Genomic DNA, 6,441 nt, shown 5'->3' with positions numbered 1-6,441 from the left:
GAAAGCAACTTCACAAAGGCCAGAACCTTTATGATACCCCCTAAAGCAGAGCTCAGGGATGTCCAAGGGGAGGTGCTGCGTGATTTTTCCTCGATAAGGATTTGTTTTTTCTTACCTGAAAGAGGACAAAGTCTAGAGATCAAGATGATTATTAGTTCTGAGGCTGCATCCTCTTTACCTATGAGAGAGGAGGAAGGCCTTCTCCCCCTGCTCCAGCCTGTTGCCACAGGGTGACCTCAGAAAGAAAAGCAGCTGTTTTGGCCACTGAGAGGCATTCCTGCTGCAGCCAGAACTATGGCCTAGCTAGGTCATGGCAGTGGCACTAGTGCCTCACTGAGGCAGTGAGGGGCAAGGTTGGAGAGTGAGGGCAGGGGGCCTGCTGCTGTCTGGGGGCTCTCTGAAGAGCGAGGGTGGTGGTGGGGAGGGATGCCCTTACCCTCAGAGAGCTATCAGCACCAACAGATGAGGGGAAAAGGCGTTAACTATCCCCTGAATGAGGAGTCCCTCTAGGGGAAGATGAGGGGCCCCCTAATGTTATTCTCCCCTAGAGACTAAGAACAGAGGTATCCGGGGTACAAGGAAGAAGCAGAGGAGAAAGAATGGTGAGGACTGGCAGGGGGAAACAAGCAGAACCTCTGGTTTTCTTCTATGAATAAAAAGCTCAAGTCACTGCCATAAGACTAAGAGATGAATGCAGCAACATCCAAGAGCCTAGAGAAGCAGTCATCCCCATGGCGGGTCCCATACAACACATCCTCCTTTCAGCCTCTCTCAACACTGACAGCGATGGAGAGCCAGACTTCCTCCCAGAGGCTGCTGGTCCCAGGCTGTATCCACTCCATGGATTCATAAAAACAGCAGGAAAGAGCTTTCCTCACTTCCCTGCATCTTGGCACAAAAGATCTTCCCACAGTCTCCATCAGAGCATTCCACCTGCAAGAGCCTAAGTCTCTCTGAAGCCTCTCTCTATGCCCAGATCTTATATCCAATGTGTTCCTCTTTCGGTTTCCAAACCACAGACCCAGGACTCCAGGACTTTCATAACGGTGGACATAAACATTCCATTTTCCCAAGTGTGTATGTGGGAGAGGGGAGGTTGCCAGAAATCTAGGAGCTACAGAGAAGTGGGGCAACCTCCACCCCAGGAGCCAGGTGAGGAGGCACCCACTGTGTGAGGATGAGCTTCATGACCAAGCCTCTACCCACTCTTCCCTCTCCTCATTTCCCTCCTGGCATTATTGTCTTCCAGGAGAGAGGAAGAGGAGAAAAGCTGCTCATATCATTTCTCCTGAGGTTCTGTGTTCTCAGGGTGCAGCCCGGCAGGTGCAGGGCTGAAGAGACCACAGATCTGATGACAACCGGCAAATGGTGAGACCAGGGGAGAGGACACGCATTAGAAGAGAGCACTGTTACTTGCAAGTGACTGTGGGAGTTCAGTGGCAGCAGCCACTACAGTGCCCACCTGTGTGGGCATGCTGGCTGTCCCCAAACTTGGTCCTTCAGCTCAGGATCTTATAGGAGCAGTCCTCCCCACAACAACCGGACATGCTGGGGGAAGTCATCAATTTCAAACTGCAGCGCTTTTCTGAAGAACTGGTAGGCGCCATGATTTTGCCTGAACACCATTATCATAACCTCCTTCATCTGTGTGCTCTTGGCCATGAGCTGCAGGCTCTAGAGAAGGAAATTCTCCAGGGCCTTCCGCGTTGCTTCCCACCTGCACTTCGCAGCAATGCAGGACTTCATTCTGCCCCCCGCCCCCGACACCCACTCCCCCTCAAACCGGAAGTGAGAAAAGGCAACAGGAGGGAGCTGTTTTCCCAAACGACAAGGTATCAAGTTGGGTCATTATGGTTTCTCCCGTTTCTCTCGGTCCTTCCAGCCCCACTCCCTCTGCTCATACATGGTCTGCCTATCGGTTTTGGTCAGGTCGAAGGCCCAATCCAGGGCGGCTGACTCCCGTCCAGACCCTCGCCTACACTCTAGAGACAGTCAACCCACTTCCATCAGATTTCCTGTACACCAGGAAAGCCTCCAGAGGGCCTCCAAACCTGTTGGCGGCGTCCCCTTCGGCACAAACTGCATCCACGGCTGCTCGCTCCTCCAACCACTTCTGTTTCTTCTCCTCGGCTTTGCTCCACTTTCTCCCCACAGCTTCGGCTACCCTCAGCTCCTCAACCATTTGCTGGCAGGCACTCAGCGACCCGCGGGCAAAATGGCGGGGTCCCGCACTGCGCATGTGCTCCGCGTCCCTCCCTCACCCTTCCCACCACACCCTGGTGCCCGCTCGCATCCCCTCCCCGGCCACATTGGTTAAATTAATGAATGCAGGACATAGAGGGCCTGTGGATACAGAGGGGTGACTGGATATATGTTTATTTTATAATTTTGTTTGTAAATTATATTATGATTTAATTCTATTCATAACTTTCTATTTTTTTGTTTTACACGCTTATAGAATTACATATAATTATTGTAGTTTATCCTTATCTCTATTTCACGGAGAGGTAAATGATGACCAGGGAGTTACAGTGCTTCCTAAGGTTCTAGTTCTCGTGAGTACCAAGTAGCAGACCCAGGATCTAAACCCAAGTCTGCCTTTTTCTGAACCCGGAGCCCTCTTGTTTACACCAAGCTACTCTATAAAAACATTCTCAGGCCAGGCGCGGTGGCTTGCGCCTGTAATCCCAACACTTTGGGAGGCCAAGGCAGGTGGATCACCTGAAGTCAGGAGTTCGAGACCAGCCTGTTCAATATGGTGAAACCCCATCTCTACTAAAAATACAAAAATTAGCCGGGTATCATGGCGTGTGCCTGCAATCCCAGCTACTCAGGAGGCAGAGTTCGGGGAATCGCTTGAACCTGGGAGGTCGAGGTTGCAGTGAGCCAGGATCGCCCCACTGCACTCCAGCCTGAGCGACCGAGCCAGACTCTTGACTTATGAAAATAGTGAATTTATAAATGTGTATTGTTTTAAGATGCTAAATTTGTGGTGATTTGTTACATGGCAATAGAAAACTAATAGGGATACAACTTGACATTTGAAGTGCATCACATCGTGAAATTAGTAGATGAAAATCTCTCAAGAAACAAGTAAAATTTTGAGTTAAAATGAGAGACTGAACATATAATTCCTTGTCCTTCCAAAATCCCAGGAAATGAGTAGTAAAAATATATATTTATTTTTAATGTTACAAGATAAGAACAACAAGCAGAGTTGCTTGAATTAGGAGCTGATTCTTCCTCACTCCCTTTTTTATTTAACTGCAGTTTCTCACACTTGAGAAGAAGTGTATTTCCCTGCTCCTTGACTTTCAACTCAGCCATGTGGTTTGCTTTGGCCAATGAGTTATAGGTAGATATGATGTGACCAGAGGTTTAATTCCTAACTTAGATCTTGAAACCACCTTTGCAAAATTATGGCTGAGACAGTGAAAGAGATCTAACTTAACTGACTCCACCTTCTTCTAATCTCCAAGCTGTGCTTGTTCATTCTGGGTGTAGGCTGAACTAACTTTGCAAGAAACTTAGTTTATAGTTTAAAACAAAGATGATGAAACAGCCCTTTCCCAAAGCAGACCTCCTTCTTGCCTGGGGAGTAGACTACCTTTGTAGGACTGACAGTAGCCACAAAATTAGAAATTATGGTTTAAGAATCATGCAGCTGGAGGCCACAAGATTCTGACCCTCCCTAAATTTCTCCTAAGATCAATGGTTGAAACATTTTGCAGACCCTGTACTTGATGGCACCACCCAGATCAATAAACTGGCTCATCTGATCTTGTGGCCCCCTACCCAGGAACTGACTCATCACAAGACAGCTTCAACTCCCTCTAAGTTCATCTCTGACCAATCAGCACTCCTGGCTCACTGGCTTCCCCCACACCCACCAAGTTGTTCTTAAAACCTCTGCTCCCCAAATGCTCAGGGAGACTGATTTGAGTAATAATAAAACTCCATTCTCCCACACAGCCAACTCTGTGTGAATAACTCTTTTCTCTGTTGCAATATCCCTGTCTTGAGAAATTGCCTCGGTCTAGGCAGCAGGAAAGGTGAATCCGCTGGATGGTTACAATCTTGCCTTTTATGCTTATACCATCACCATGTGAGGAGCTGTACTGGCTAGCATTCTGGTCCAAGTGGAATGGGAAAGACATTGAGTAGATCTGGACAGCCTGCTGCTTAGAATACATCCCAGCTAAGCTCAACATGAATTAAATGATCCCAAGCCAATGTGCAAATATCTGAGAGAAAATAAGTGATTGTTTTCTTAAGCCAACAAAATTTGCAGTTGTTATTCAGTAACATTGTGAAAACAGATGACTACAAGAGAAGAAAGAACAGTAAAAAAAAAAATTCGGACATGTAAAAGCAGAGGGTCATGTCCACTTTCATTTCTGACAGTATATCATATCAAAACGAATGCAAGTTCTAGAACTGAGAAATAAAACATCTAAAATTAAAAATGTAATAGGTGGTTTTGAAAGCAGAGAAGAAGATTATTGAATTGGAAGATAGGTTAATAGAAAAAGAAAATATCCAAATCGAAGCAGAGAAAAAAAATAAAAATATAGGGAAAATTAGATGTGAAACATAAGCAGTCTAAAATTAGTGTAAAGAGAGTTCCAAAAGAAGAGGAAAAAATGGAAGAAGTAAGATTTGAAAAGAAATATTCAAAACTGACAGAAAACATCAAAACTCAGATTTAAGAGGTTCGGGAACCCCAAGCAGGACAAAGTCAACAAAAATTGCATATAAACACATCAAGATAAAACAGCTAACAACCAAAGACAAAGAGACAAATCTAAACAACTGCTGAGAGTGGGGGTAGAGGATGCTGGGAAACACATCACCTTCACACCCCCAAAAATAAGGCTGAAAGCTGACTTCTCAACAGAAATGCAGGAAGCAGGAAAAGATACCTGGAATAATTTTTCCAAAATATTTGAAATAGTTTCTCTAAAATATTCCAAAGGAATATCTTTAAAGTATTTTGAAAGAAAATATTTGCCAAGTTACAATTCCAAACTAGACAAAAAATGAAGCAAAATAAACAATCACCTGCTGGCCTGTACTGAAAAAAACACTGAAGGGAATTCTTCAGGAAAATGATATCAGACAGAAATGAAAAAATGCAGGTGGAAATGAAGAGCACCGAAAAGGGCATATGTATTTAAAATACAAATGAATATTGACCCTATAAAACAAGAATAATTATGTCTTTTGACGTTTCAAATACAGTTTGAGTATTTCTTCTTTGATATGCTTGGAACCAGAAGTGTTTTGGTCCATATTTGGGATTTTTAAAAATATTTGCATATTCATAATGAAGTATCTATTTTCCCACAGTTCTGGAGGCTGGAAGTCCAAGATCAAGGGGTCAGCAGGGTTGGCTTCTTCTGAGCCCTCTCTGCCTGGCTTGCAAAGGACTGTCTTCTCTTTGAGTTCTCACATGTTCTTTTCTCTGCATGTGCACATTTCCTTTTTTTTCTTTCTTTTCCTGAAAGTAAGTGGCTCGTGTCTTCATTTAGTTTTCTTTGTGCTCAGTGCTCATTCTTTGCACACATCTCATAGCCTCACAGTGTAATTTTCCTCGAGCTGATTTTCATCAGGGAATACATCAATCCCATTTTTCTTCCCTGAAGGCACTTCCTTGGAAGCTTCCATTCTCCTCCCTCTGCTGCTTGCTCCCTGGGATCCCTGGCCAACTGTTATCCTGGGATTTCTGTTTGCTGTAATCCTTGGAATTCCCCTTATCTCTGTCCTGTGCTGTATTTCTGTTTTTCTGGATCTCATGCCTTTCTTTCTTGTTGTACGGGTAATGCTGTTGTGAACATTAATGTTTATGTCCTTTGGTGTATGTGTGTGCATTTCTGTTGGGTGGATATACAGAAAGGGGATTTCTGGGTCTTAGGGGATGGGTTTTTCCAGTTGTAGTTGATACTGCCAGTTTTCTAAAGTAACTGCACCAATTTACACTCCTACTGGCAGTTTCACTGACCCCACATCCTCACCAGTACTTGATACTGTTCGTTTTAAAATATGAGCCATTCTGATTGGGTGCATATTGGCATTTCATTGCGGTTTTAATTTGCATCTCTTGATGACTTACGATGATAAATGTTTCTGGTCATTTGTATATCTTATTCAGAGAGTGCCTATTTAAGTTTCTGTCTATTTTTCTATTGGCTTACCTGTCATTTTCTTACTAATAAATAATAGTTTGTTTTTTTCTAGATAAAAATTTGTTTTGTAATCAGATACATCATTTTAAATATTTTTCTGCCTTTTGATGACATGCTTTTTCACAATGTACACAAATTGTTCACTTTTCCAATTCATTAATCTTTTCCTTTAGGGATGATTTTTTAAAAATCTTCTTTAATAAGTTTTGTCTATTCAAGGGTTATTAATATATCTCCCTATTTAATTTCTAATAAG

The 6,441-nt window shown here is 43.6% G+C and overlaps 1 pseudogene; it reads right to left on the bottom strand.

Moving 5' to 3' along the window:
- Positions 1-1,433: 1,433 nt before the first annotated feature.
- Positions 1,434-2,239, bottom strand: LOC105708671 (N-alpha-acetyltransferase 40-like; annotated as a pseudogene).
- Positions 2,240-6,441: the final 4,202 nt, after the last annotated feature.

This window comes from Aotus nancymaae, unplaced genomic scaffold (assembly GCF_030222135.1).
Source record: "Aotus nancymaae isolate 86718 unplaced genomic scaffold, 86718_ANA_hifiasm-v0.15.2.pri h1tg000051l, whole genome shotgun sequence".
Lineage (NCBI taxonomy): Eukaryota > Metazoa > Chordata > Mammalia > Primates > Aotidae > Aotus > Aotus nancymaae.
Note: the sequence above shows the minus strand (reverse complement) of the source record. Positions and strands in the feature narration are given on the sequence as shown.